General features: G+C 32.1%; 1 long non-coding RNA gene across 6 annotated transcripts; it reads right to left on the bottom strand.

The window, feature by feature from the left end:
- Positions 1–281: 281 nt before the first annotated feature.
- On the bottom strand, positions 282–8,498 carry LOC131033755 (uncharacterized). 6 transcript variants are annotated; one of them, XR_009103665.2, is made up of 6 exons: positions 7,979–8,498; positions 7,700–7,757; positions 7,507–7,555; positions 6,011–6,152; positions 5,846–5,928; positions 282–5,750 (listed from the first exon to the last, which is right to left on the bottom strand). It is a non-coding gene; the product is annotated as an uncharacterized LOC131033755 (long non-coding RNA). The 6 variants fall into 6 exon arrangements; XR_009103662.2 differs by having other exon boundaries at positions 282–528; positions 4,624–6,152; XR_009103663.2 differs by having other exon boundaries at positions 5,846–6,152.
- Positions 8,499–14,870: the final 6,372 nt, after the last annotated feature.

The following is a 14,870-nucleotide window of genomic DNA, read 5'->3' as shown; positions in this document are numbered from 1 at the left end:
GGAAGGCCTGACATTCAAGTCTATCTGCTGCAAATCCAAAATAGTTCAACAAATTGTATTGGCAATATTTGACATTTTTTATGTAATATATCTACATTGATGACAAAAGAACCCAATAGAAATATGAAAAAAATTGCTCTTCTTTGCTGCAATAAAAGATTTTTACAATCATACTTGGAATAATGCTTCTAATATTCCTTAAATGATAAAACAAATGAACTAAAAGCAAGGATAATATTGTTTTGGTTTGCTTTTAAAAAACAAGGCAATGTTCAAATTTTGATAAAACAATGAACTTAAAACTATTATAAACAAGACTAAATCTACAGTGTGCATGTTTGGCTTGCAAATTTGTAAATGAGAAGTATATTTTCCTTTACAATATGATATTCAAGGCACAAAAAGTTTCACATAATTTCCTTATTAATTAATATAAATTTCATTTCATTTTTATGATAACCTATTCTTATGTCACTTAAACTCACCAAGTACCTGAGTAAACACCCAACCCTGAGCCCGCAGCTCTTCCTGAAACATAATAAAGAAAAATAATACCAAGTCAAACTCTTAATAGAAATTGCTTATAACTCCTAACAGTAAATGTAGTGTCTAATTTGCGTTTAAAATATAATTTTGTCAACATGTTTAATTCATCTAAACTGAAGTGAAAAACAGGGCTGTGATTTTTTATAATTTAGAAAGAATATCATGGAATTGGCTACATGTAGTTCCATAGAAAGTAGAACTACTTTACCTGAAAGCACGAGCTAACCACATCATAGAAGACACAGAAGTATTTGACACTATGTCATTGACTGAATTGAATCAGATTTTGGGAGTACTCAACATTTAATTTTACCTCTGATGGGTTATAGTACTTTAAATCTAGATAAAGAAAGAAAAGATGGAGACTATTCATTAGTTAACAGTTAGAGACTATCTATTAAGATTATTGGTTTAGTTGGCCATCATATTTGGTTGTCCTCGGTGGAACCGATTCTTTCATAGAAAACTTAAAACCATTTAAAAATTGTACAAAAACTTGCAATAAAATCTAGATGTCATGGATGGAATACTGCCACGAGAAAGATGGAAACCAGTAGAATGCTTGGGAATTCTGCATGAGAGTAATAGAAAGAGAGGCTCCAGCAGATCAAGAATTTCGTAAAAATCAATGTACTTCAAACTTATGAAAAAATTTGAAAGAAAATTTAGATTTTATCAACTACAAATGCAAGGATAAGGAAAAAGATCACCATTCAAAGCACCACCATTCAAGGTATACCTCAAACACACAAAATTGTAATAATCTTTTTCTTGCACATAGGGACTGCACAACAAAGATTAACAGGGAAATTCCAAGCCCTGTTTTGGTTGCAACACACATTTACACCAAGAGTTTATGAACAAGAGAGCCGATTTATGTATGCGAGCAAGGCATTTAAGAGAGCCGATTTATGTATGCGAGCAAGGCATTTAAGAGAGCCATAGGGTATAAGCAAGTGAATCATCTCAGTCCAAACTACTCTGGGCATGAATAGGAAGCATGGCCTAATGAGAGACAAGGATTGTATGCCAAACCAGTAGACACAGTTGTGGCTGAGATCATAATAAAGACACCAGGGAACAAAGGAACCTTGAAGAAAAATCTTAACGATCATTTCAAGTCATATCGTGAGTTCAATAATAGACCAATTAAAAAAAAAAAAAACCCAAAAAGGAAAAGGAATATGCACAATATGAACACCAACATAACAAGCAAAGTGAATAAAATCTTGGATCCAGAGTTTATCATAACTCAAGGATCTATATACGAGCTCTTGGGTTAATTTGAACTCATTGAAGATTTTAATTGTAGATACATTGATTTTATCTTTTACCTTACTATCCATAGATTCCAAGGTATCACTAAACTGAAGTGGATGCAAGTTTTTAAATGCAAGGATAGCATTAGACTGACCTCTAAAATCTAGATACATTGGTTTTACTTTTTATCTCACACAAAAATAAAAAAATAAAAATGAATAATTAAGTTCATTCAAATAGGAAGGATATTAAACACACATCTTACAGGAATAATGAATGGCTCAAATTCAATTAAATGTTGAAAATAATTCACTCTCACACACAATGAATACTAGAGTTCATACTCAAAGTCAAAGTTCAAGCACCTTGCACAAATAAGTGGATGCCAAAACACACCAAGTGAATGGGAATGTTCAAATATAGATGGTAAGTCAATTGAATAAATGAATGCAAAAGTCCAAACTCATATTTCACTCACAAAAATGAATGCAACATTCACTCAATAATTTTAAGGGGATGCCAAAGTTCAAATCAAATACATACATGCACGAAGTATATTTATACTGGAAGAAAATTAATGTCAAAGTTAGTTCAAGCATAGAGTCAAACACTTCACACAATGTGAATAACAAAGTAACTTTCACACCCACTTGCGCGCACGCGCACACACACACACACACACATCCACTTCAGATGAAGTGAATGCTATAAACTTTCAAGCATGCAAATAGTGAATGCCTAAGTTCTAAGTTCAAAGTTCATTCATACACTTTCATATGGATGCCAAGTTATTTCAAACACGCAACAATGAAAACCAAAGTTCATTCACACACATAGAAAACACAATTAAAGTGTTTTTATACACACGTGCCACACAAATTCAAAAGTTAATTTGTACATTCCACACAAAATAATAACCAAACTTTATTCATACAAACAAAAAACAAAGCTCTTTCAAGCATATTCCACACAAATGTCTAAGTTAAAAACACTATAAAGTAAATGCTTAAGTTAGTATGGACACCTCACACAGAGATTATTCAAACACAAACTCCATACATATATAATGTAAACAATAAAGTTCAAACTACCCAGGCTAGCACATTCTTAACACACACAAAGTGTACGTCTAAGTTAAAAACACTCTTCAAACAAAGATAAAACTAAGTTCACCCAACCAAGGATATTCCAAAATTTAAACCCACATTTCACACAAATAATAAGTGGATGCAAATACACACAAAGGATAAGTTGCTCAAATCCAAGTGAATTTAAAAGCAATTCAAGCACAGACCTCACAAACACAAAATGGGTCATATCAAAATTCACTGAAACAATAAAGGACGTCAAAATTCAAGCACATGTCTCACTTAAATAAGTGGATGCCTTTACACACAAATAAGAAGTGGCTCACTCTAGGTGAATGAGAAAGTTCAAATGTATATAAGCACACAAATGGTAAATCAATCAAATAAATGAATGCAAAAGTTCAAGCTCACATTGCAATCATAAAAAAATAATTGTCACAATTCTCTCAAATAAATTAAAGGGATACCAAATTAAAGGACACCTCACACAGAGATTATTCAAACACAAACTCCATACATATATAATGTAAACAATAAAGTTCAAACTACCCAGGCTAGCACATTCTTAACACACACAAAGTGTACGTCTAAGTTAAAAACACTCTTCAAACAAAGATAAAACTAAGTTCACCCAACCAAGGATATTCCAAAATTTAAACCCACATTTCACACAAATAATAAGTGGATGCAAATACACACAAAGGATAAGTTGCTCAAATCCAAGTGAATTTAAAAGCAATTCAAGCACAAACCTCACAAACACAAAATGGGTCATATCAAAATTCACTGAAACAATAAAGGACGTCAAAATTCAAGCACATGTCTCACTTAAATAAGTGGATGCCTTTACACACAAATAAGAAGTGGCTCACTCTAGGTGAATGAGAAAGTTCAAATGTATATAAGCACACAAATGGTAAATCAATCAAATAAATGAATGCAAAAGTTCAAGCTCACATTGCAATCATAAAAAAATAATTGTCACAATTCTCTCAAATAAATTAAAGGGATACCAAATTAAAGGACACCTCACACAGAGATTATTCAAACACAAACTCCATACATATATAATGTAAACAATAAAGTTCAAACTACCCAGGCTAGCCCATTCTTAACACACACAAAGTGTACGTCTAAGTTAAAAACACTCTTCAAACAAAGATAAAACTAAGTTCACCCAACCAAGGATATTCCAAAATTTAAACCCACATTTCACACAAATAATAAGTGGATGCAAATACACACAAAGGATAAGTTGCTCAAATCCAAGTGAATTTAAAAGCAATTCAAGCACAGACCTCACAAACACAAAATGGGTCATATCAAAATTCACTGAAACAATAAAGGACGTCAAAATTCAAGCACATGTCTCACTTAAATAAGTGGATGCCTTTACACACAAATAAGAAGTGGCTCACTCTAGGTGAATGAGAAAGTTCAAATGTATATAAGCACACAAATGGTAAATCAATCAAATAAATGAATGCAAAAGTTCAAGCTCTCATTGCAATCATAAAAAAATAATTGTCACAATTCTCTCAAATAAATTAAAGGGATACCAAAGTTCAAACATATATTTCATATAAGCAAACACGATGTCAATATACATACAAACTAGCATACTTAAATTTAAAAAACAAATACTTTCTCAATATATTGCTTCTTCTCCTAAAAGCAATCAAAAAACAAAAAGCCAAGACATCAACCTCTGACATATTTTGCAACCTACCAACATATTTTACCAACCATATGGTAGCCTAGCTGCAAACCTCATCTGACAAAGACTTCCACTTATCACCGCCATCTTTGGCAAGCTGCAGGTGGAACATGACCCAAATAAGAAACAAGATGTTATTCAATTTGAAGTTTCCCTTTGTAATATAAATATGTATTAAGAAGCCCCAAAGTAAATCATTTACGAAAATAGCAGGCATCATAGATGAATGCCACCCACTAACATTTTAAGGACAACTCCAAGTAAGCATATTTTAAGACAGCTCACATAGTGCAACTGACATGCCTATCAAGTGGAGCAGACAAAACTGATACATGCACAGATGGCACAAACACCATAGAAATTTCAAATAAAAATTTGGACACTTCAAATCGAAGCCACAAACAACAGTCCAGCAAAAAAATGCAATGTAGAACTACTCCCATGCAAACATGGTAGACAATAAAAAAAAATACATGTATCTTCAAACCAAGAATGATTTGAGAGGATAAGACAAAAAACAAACAGAAACTTCCTTACAGTTGATACATAGAAGAGAAAAGTACATAAACATAATCATAACATTTTAATTCACAAAAAGATGCCCAATGCTTATCACGCCCAAATCAAGCAACAAATACCAATTAACACAAATGTGCCATTCGACACAGAGCCATCTCAGAAATATACAACTTTGACATGGGCACAGATACCCTAAATATCAACTCACATGAAGGAAATACACATGCACGACATACAAAAATATGCCAATTCAATTGATACGTGGGCAATGCCCTTTATAGGTCTTCTTGAACTCCTCCCTTCCATTAAAACAGGTTCAACAAGCAGACAAAGCAAATGTATGATTTTCTATTAATTAAATAAAACAAAAACAATGAAATATACTCAAACAAGGAAAAGACATGGAGTACATGAATACAAGCAAATAAAAGATATCTTACTCTTTGACCTCTTTCTGCTAAAACAAAATTCACAAAGCCAACATCAACAAACAGATTTAGTAAAATGTATCAAACCATGAGACTCTACGAAACAAAAAGAGAAGCCGAAGCAGTACAATTCAGCTGGTTTCTTAGCCTCTGAACGCTTGGGTTCTTGTGGTGCTATTGGGGTTTCTGCACCTGCATATAGCACAAATTAACACAGTGGTAGTACATATAAACCAAAACCTAAAAGGGAATAAATAAAATATATAAGCAATCGTAAAACAACAAACCAAAATTAGTCCAGATTTTCCCATCCTGCTAGTAGTTATGCATATCAGTAGTCGCTAGAGGCACATCCTTCTTGCAGGCCTCACTGCAAAACTCATTCAATATTCAAAACCATTGAATCAACATCTTTTAATAAAAGACTAAATAAATGTGACAGAAATGTGCACCTTTAGATGGAATGCATCATCATTCATCCATAATGCCTAAAATACTAAGCAAGACACTTCCAATAAAGCCATTGCAGGTGATTGTAACGCCAATCACAATCAAATTCCACTTCCACTTCAGGTGAGCTGCTGCGCTACCCATCTGCACGTCAAATTATATGTCGGAATATTAATTGACAGGATTTTTTATGTCATTGTAGAAGCCTTTCGACATAATAATAATTGGATGTATTAAAAGTGAATGCCAAAGTTAGTTCACTCTCTCTCCATGTTTCTCTCACATAGATTAATAATAAAATACTCAAACAATAAAGGAATGACAAAGCTTAGGAGCACACCTTGAAAAAAATAAGAGGATTATACTATGCAAACAAAAATAAGTGGTTCAAATCCAAGTGAATGTCAAAGTTAGATCTGGTATACACAAAAAGACTAAAATCTCATTTACACACTTCACATAAACAATAAGTCGATGTCAAAGTGAAATACACTAAACAAAGTGACCTCCAAAGTTCAAATAAGTAAGCGGATTTCAAACTTAAAACACATACAATGTAAATGTTAAATATCAAACACACATTTTGACTACATACAATAATGAAGATAAAGTAAATGACAACCAAAGAAAAATAATAATTTTAACATAAAATGACAAGAAAATTAGACATTACAACCATTCATTGAAATGGTTTATGCAAAGTGACTGAAATGCATCAACCATGTAACGTGACAGCATTATAACACTAGCAATACATAAATAATCATAAGAGTATATTAACAATAAATTTAATTATGATAGCACTGATAGTACTATAAGAGAAATAAACCTATCACGATTCGGATTCATAATTAATGATATAAGTTATATAGCAGTTAACACTAGCAGGAATAATATGATTTAACAATTATATATATATATATATATGTAAAGATGGTGCAAACATTCTAGAAATTTCAAATAAAAATTGGACACTTCAAATCAGTCTACCAGATAATATACAAAGTAGAAATACTACAATGCAAACATGGTAAACAATATATATATATATATATATAACCCAATAATGATAGAGAGAATAAGAAATAGAACAGAAACTTACAATTAAAACATAGAAGAGCAATGTACATACCTTGAGACAATCTCTATTTATGGAAAAAATTTACTAATCAATTGGTTGTTCTACCAAACTGAATTCAAATGATTTGGAGAATATAATTAAGTAATCATAACACTTTAGTTCTCAACAAAAAGACACCCAGTACATATCACACCCAAATCAAGCAACAGATACCAATTAACACAAATGAACCATTTAGAACAGAGGCATCTCAGAAATATATAAGTTTGACATGAGCACAGATACACTAAAAATCAACTCACATGAAGAAAATACACATGCACAGCATAAAGGTATCTTCACATGCACAACATAAAGGTATTGGCAATAGAACTGCAATGTAGAATGACCCAAAGCATATGCCAATTCAATTGGTACCTGGGCAATTTTAGGGTTGGCCTCTTTATAGCTCTTCTTGAACTCCTCTCTGCTATTAAAACAGAGTCAACAAGCAGACAAAGAAAATGCATTATTTTTCTATTAATCAAAGAAAACAAAAACAACTAAATATACTCAAACAAGGAAAAGACATGGAGTACATGAATACAAGCAAGGAAAAGATAGGCAGTACATGAATAACAAGAAAGCAGTACATGATTAAGCAACCAACCCTGAGCCCACCGCTACTTCTGAAACAAAATAAGGAAAAGTAATACGCAGTCAGAGTGAGGTAAGAGTAGAAATTGCTTATAACTCTTAAAACTTAAAAGTGATTGCAGTCTCTATATTCCTTTTGAAATGCAAGGTTACCAAAATGGTCCAAAACATGTTTGGTTCATGTAAATTGAAGTGAAAAAACAGGGTTGCGAATTTGAATTTCAAAAGGGGAGATAGGGAGAGAGTAGTTAACCTAAGCCAGCTCCATGGGCAACTTTCACAATTGTGGAGCTACCTTGTGAAGGCCAGAGCAACTTCCTGGTGAAGAAAAATTATGAGCAAACAAAAAAACAAGGCCTACCATGGTCACACTAATTTACCATTGAAAAATTATCATCCACACACAAAACTCAGAAGCAGGAGGAAGAAAGAGCATGGCCATGCCAAAAACCAAAAACCAAAAATAGAATAGGGAACAATCTGAAAGCCAAACAATAGGAAACAATCTGAAAGGCAAACAAAACAAAACAAAATAGCAATACAATAGGGAACAATCTGCCCCTCTTCACAGATTAACTGCCCCTAAATAGAGATGAAATCCAGCTTTTTTTAACGGTAACATGAAAAAAACAAGACCGTTCCCTGGATGACGCAGGCACGCTCCACTCCGCTCTGAGTACCGTTGAAGGCACGCTCTGACGTCAGTTGCAGTTTCATGTTTGTCATAAGTTTTACATAAAGAGTGATCCTTGAGGGCTGTGGGTATCTAGATTAATACTTGTGAGGAATCATCTTAGAAGGAAAGGTGTGAAATCTCTTTTGGAAACCTCCTTTTAGGATTAAATTGAGGTGAGTTTTCTATTAATGATTCTAATATTATTATAGATAAAGGGGTTTTTAAAGTAGAAATATCATTAATTAAAAAATGTATGAGATCACATTCAAACATTAAGATGATTTGATCATAGATCTCTAATAAATGGCATATCGAAAAGAAATTGGATTTTACAATTATGTTATTTTTGTTTTCTCATTTATTGCAAAGAGGGTCTAAGAAATGCTCTTTTAGGAGGTTTTGGTTCTTAGGGAAATCTTCCATAACTCTTAAAAGAAAGGATATTGGGTTCAACTCATCACAAGATACAATTAATATAGCTCATAAATATGTTTGGATATCACAACTTGCTATGGATTTATGAGCTGAATTACTATTTAAGGTAATTGCTAGTGCCTTCAACTAGCTATCCGCTATCGACCCAATTCCTAGCTCTAAGAAAAGACTTGCTTATGTAAGGATATGTGTGTATTTATCAATAAATGGTTCTACCCTCCTAGGTGTCTATTTAATCCCAACTTGGGGTGTGGAAAACAATCTTGGAGTTTGAATCTTCACAATTTGCTTGCTTTTAGTGGAAGAGAATGTGATCTTTGGTTATGCCATGCCCATCTAAAAAGGAAATCAAGGTTCGGAGATAAAAAGTGGCGAATGAAAGTAATTAAGGTTGAGAAAAATGTGAGAAGAGAGAAAGAGCAGGGCCTTAATAAAGAAGAGGTAAGGGGGAGGTAAGGGGGGATACCCCAAAAGGAAATCAAGTAGATGGAATAACCCCATGGGTGAAGAATGATATGTTAATAAATAACCAGTGAATTAAGAGAACATGTCACATTATCCCTAGGATTATACTGATTTAACATCAAAGGAGGACTTAGTATTGAAAGAAATTGGGGAGATGGAGAGGCTTAGGTGGTTGATAATGATATTTTAATAATTTGTTAGTAAATGAAGAGAATTTATCACATTCCCCCTAGGATGACAATGATTTAACATCAAAGGAGGAATTATTTAGGGAGATGGAAATAATTCCTCTAGTTCAAGAAGAAAGGGTAAATAAAGGGCTATTGGAAGAATATAATGAGGTTATTTGTGAGGGTTTGGATAAGGAGGTAGTTAGTAGAGATAAAAATAGGTAATAATAGGAACCAAACCCTTTATTCCCCATTAGAGGGGAGAAAGAATAGAGAAAAAACATTGGATAAAAAGCCTAGAATATAGACTTGGAACAAAAAATAAACAATTTGTGATGCATAACCTAAAAGCATAGAAGATTATCACTCAAACATTTAAGGGAATGTGGATGCTAAAAAGGACATAGGTAATGCAAACTAGTAAACCATTATGGTCATGTTCTTGATGAGGACCTAAAAACTTTACAAAAATGAAAATTTTCTTGTGGAATGTCAAAGGGATAAATAATCCCAAAAAATATGACCTTTTAACTAAGTAGGTGCAAGAAGCTCGATCCATAAAGAGTCAAAGTGCTTTTCCTAATTTTCGAATTTTATCACAATTGGACTAAAAATTTAAAGCACTTAAATGTAGAATATTAAAAAATCCAATTATATAAAATCTAGTACTATAAGCCTAATTTTCAAATATTTAATTTATTCTAATATCAAGATGATAAAAATTAATTTTTAATAGGCTTGTATAAAAACCACTTTTTAAAGTCACCTTTTTAGGACCATGCCATGCATGTATATGACCACCATAATTTGACCTAAATAAAGATATTTTTTTATTCCTTTTACGAAAAGATGTGTGTTATATTTTAATTTTTTTAAAGTAAAGGGCTATAACCAAGAGCATTTAATATTAATATTAACAAAAAATACATACTAAGTTTAAAAGTATGAAGATCTGACCCAAGACCAAAAATAATTACAAAATTTCCCTAGAATTGAGAAGGGTAAATCCAAAATTTCGAAAGTCAAGAAATCAAAATTGGAGAAGGCTTGAAACTAAAATATTTAACTACTAACAAACTTAAGCACAAAGCCTCCCGACCTAGTCAAAAAAGAATATTTGACAAAGGAAGAGGTCATCCAACAAATGATGGAGAACCTGGAAGGGGAAGGATCAGGTCCTTTGAGGATGGCAGGAATACGCTTACCCCAATCAATGTGTTTTGGCTTGGGGAAGCATTATTTCACTTCTTTAGGTTCGTCACCTACACGGGCCCAAATCTCCTTTAACTCTTCCTCCCAAACTAGCAACTGATCCTCTGAGGCAAATTCTGAATAGCCATGGAAGTCAAGAAGTTTTCTTATCCAGTCTTCACTCTCTATCTTTGTCTACCTAAAAAGAGCCCAGAGAAAGTTAGCATTCCTTTCTACAATAAACCTTCTATATTTGAAACTTCACTTATCCTCAAAATACAAAAAGGGGAACCTTGGCGGTTGTTTACCATTCCTAATGGTCACTCTAAAATCAATCAATAATGGAATGGTCAATTTATCATCTATGTTCTTGAGAACTTGATAGAGACCCCCCAACAAATCAACCTTAAACACTTTCCTACATAATATCTTTGTTTTATCCTTTGGTAACCCAAAATGGAAAAGGATGGCAAGAAAAACTGCAGGAATTTCAGTATTAACCTTTTATTTGTGGTTTGTTCTCAGAAAAAGATCCCCCAAGATCATCTTGACCACCCTAGAAATAACAAAATGATGCTTTGTCAATACCTCCTGCATCCTCATTTCTTTTATCTCTCCAATAAATGCCATTTGCCTTTTCGAAGACAAAAAGTGAATTGGGGTGTCCATTGGTTTAGGTCTCAAGCTACACCTGCAAACACCAGAAAACTAGTTTGAGAAAACAAGCTTGCCCTAGGGAGAAACAAACGACAAGATGGGAAAGAAGAAGATGGAGGGAAAAATGAAGACTCCAGAAGCTTAAGGGAGATGAAAGAAACACTAAACAAGGCAAAGGACATTAAGAGCACATCCCATCTTGTCAAATAAATGCAAAATCAAGAGAGATGGATCACCGCCAACTTTTTTGGCTTTCTCCAGCAACTCTGCCAACTCAAAACAGAAAATATGTGTGTTATATTAAAGATTGATGAAAATATCTTTTTTTTTTAATTCTAAATATTTTTTATTGGCCCTAATTGTTGTTTTTGAAAACCTCTTGTGTACAACCATGATTTGAGATAAACTAATCCCTTTTAAAAAAAATCATTGTGCAAAGAACTATGTGTATATTGATGCCATATAATTATTTTACTGGAAATTTAAAAAACTAAAGTTTTAAAAAAAAAATATGAACATGTGACATTTCAAGTTTATGGATCAATTTCATTAGAAATTAATTAAAAAATAGAATAAAAGTCCAATTATAAAAAAATTATACATTTGAAAACTAGAAATCGTCATCTATAATGGGTTTTAATTTTATATTAAAAAAAATTGAAAACAAGTGGTCAGTCATATTGCCAAAGTCAGTTTATTTCTTGGTGTTTTTAAGACATTATACTTGTAGTCCAAGGTTAAAGGTTGGGTTTCCAAACCTAAAACAAATTTACATGGGTTTTAAATTTTATGAAATGTGTACCCACTACAAAACAAATATTGGTTCTAAAATGGAGCAAGAATATGATATAATTAGAAATGGGTAACCATTTAAAAAAAAAATGTAATTAGAAATGAGTAACCATTTAAAAAAAACATGTAATTAGAAATGGGTACTCATTTTTGCATGAAACAAGTACCCATTTTAAAAATCAAAACAAGTATCCATTACACACTAGTATACATTTTGGTTCAAGATCTTCAACCTAAACAAGTAGGTTTTTTCATAAAATGAGTACCTATTTTTGTCAATATTTTTCCAAGTCTAAAACTTCCCCTTGATATGGACTAAACTACTTGCACTTACCCAACTAGGATTATTTGACAACATATATTGGACCTATTATGTATCTAAGAGATGGGAATTATTGTGGAGATATCTTAAAATAAAAGACAAATATTTAATATATGGTGGATTTCTTGGGTCCAATGTTGGCAAAGCATCTAGAATTAGTGTCACTTTCTAAAACTTTTCTTTGTTGGATGATACTATGATGTACAATGATCCTTACCATAATGTCATTTTGTTTTATAACAAAAGATCAATTATTTTGTAGACCATTTCTAATATTTATGCCCTTATTACTAAGACTGTGAAGAATGATATTTTGAATAATTTTGTTATCTTAAAAGAATTGTGCATCATAATGCCAAGTGGCATGTTGTAGATTTTTCAATCCTCCTTTAAAAAATAATGAGAAGAAAGGAGGATCTTTGATCACCCTAGATAGTAGAGTTGTCTGACTTGATATTATTAATGGCACCGATTTATTGGATTTTGATCTTAGAAGGATCAGAATTCACTTAGTCAAATTGATAGGTTGGCCCTTCTCTCATCTAGTTAAAGATAGATTGAGCCTTAATCTAATATAATTAGTTGTCCTTTTATTGTTGTTCTATATATACCTTTATTGGCATTGACTCATATCACTCACCTATTACATTTTATAAATGAAGAAGTTGGACAAGTGAAAATTCTTTCATTTTAGCTTTAAAAAAATGTAGACTCATCACATAGATTTTTAAAAAAATCATTAAGGGTAGAATGTTAGTGTGGAGGGTAAAAACTTAACAATGTGAAGAGCAATGCATAAGATTTTGGAATGAGACCCACTTTAGATATATCTTCAAGATGAAAGGTAAAGTCAAATAAAAGTTGGATAAAATTCAAGTCAAAGTTATGAATTGAGATCTTATGTTAAAGAGAAGGAGGCTCTAGCAAAGCTACACTCCTTAATATCTAAGGATGACTTTTGGAGACAATAATTTAGAGAAATTTGGCTTATAGAAGGGGACTAAAATGCCAAATTATTTTATTAACCACTCTGAATAATAGAGCTTATAATATAATTAAAGATACTTTGATAGATGGAATCCACAATTTGGAGGAAAATGAGATAAGAAACAAACCTATGAGATTTTTATCTACCCTTCTATTTGGTATCAATAAGATTGACTCGTTAACTCAACAAGATATTTTTGAGGAGATTCCAAAATTGATTCATGAGAATGATATTGGTTAGCTTGATAATAACCTTATGAAGGAATAAATTAAGGTTTCCACCTTCTTTGAAGGTAAAGAAGCTCCTCGCCTAGATGACTTTACTCACTTTTTCTTTCATATGTATTCAGACATTGTTAGTAAAAATGTTATTTTTACCTCTAGGGAGTTATTTGATAGTGGAAGGGTGATAAAGGAATTGATTTCTTTGGTACCATTTTAATAGCTTGAGGGAAATATGATAAGGAGACCCTATTTATCCCTTTTTATTTAATATTATTGGTAAAGCTTTGAGAAGAAATTTACAAAATCCAATTTGTAGTGGTAGTTTAAAAGACATCGATCCCACTGCTACTTATGATTCTTACTCATCGATAGTTTTTTGGCGAGATTATCATTATGGGAGAATCTTTAGTCACTAAAGCTAATGAAACTCAACATAATCATCTCCAATTATGAAAATACTTCTAGTTAAAAAATATCTCACCAAAATTACTATTTATTAACACCAAAATGATGACAATTTCACCATCATTATCCTTTTGTAGTCCATCAATACACATTATCACCTTGTCATCCATTCATCACCTAAGACCCCTAATTCCTAATAATTCAATTAAATAATCTCTAGCTATTTAATTAAATTGGACTAACATTATTCATCAATTTAATAAATTAGTGTTTATTAATTATCAACTTATTCATTCATATTTATTCACATATTGAACTATTTTGGTTATTTTATACATATTATCTATTAGTGAATTGATATAATATTAATTTTCACCTTATGTGCACCTATAATTCATTTGTAATTATTACATTTTTTAAATCACTCACCTAGTTGATTGACTAGTCTAACAACTGTTCGGGTGCAAACAAGTGCCATATTTGATCTTAGAAGCCTTCAAACTATCTTCCCTCCAAATTTTAGGTCAAAATATGAATTTATATTCTCTATGAAGTTATATTCTCTAGAAGGAACCTACATATTGATTTCATGGTAGTGGATCAAAGTGGAATCTTTATGGCGAGGACTAAGTGAAGGAGAAACCCATCATTCTGTTTAAAAAAACCTAGATAACCTTAAAAAGGGAAAGGAGGAAATCTCATACCTCCTTATAAAACTTGCACTCCCATTACAAGTGGGGGGAATTTTATTTAACCAATTCACAAAAGGCACATTTATGAGGAAGATCCAAGCCTTTTCATGAGACTATCAATGGTAAGG

Source organism: Cryptomeria japonica, chromosome 3 (assembly GCF_030272615.1).
Source record: "Cryptomeria japonica chromosome 3, Sugi_1.0, whole genome shotgun sequence".
Classification (NCBI taxonomy): Eukaryota; Viridiplantae; Streptophyta; class Pinopsida; order Cupressales; family Cupressaceae; genus Cryptomeria; species Cryptomeria japonica.
The sequence above is the reverse complement of the archived record's forward strand: the minus strand, read 5'-3'. Positions and strand labels throughout refer to the sequence as shown.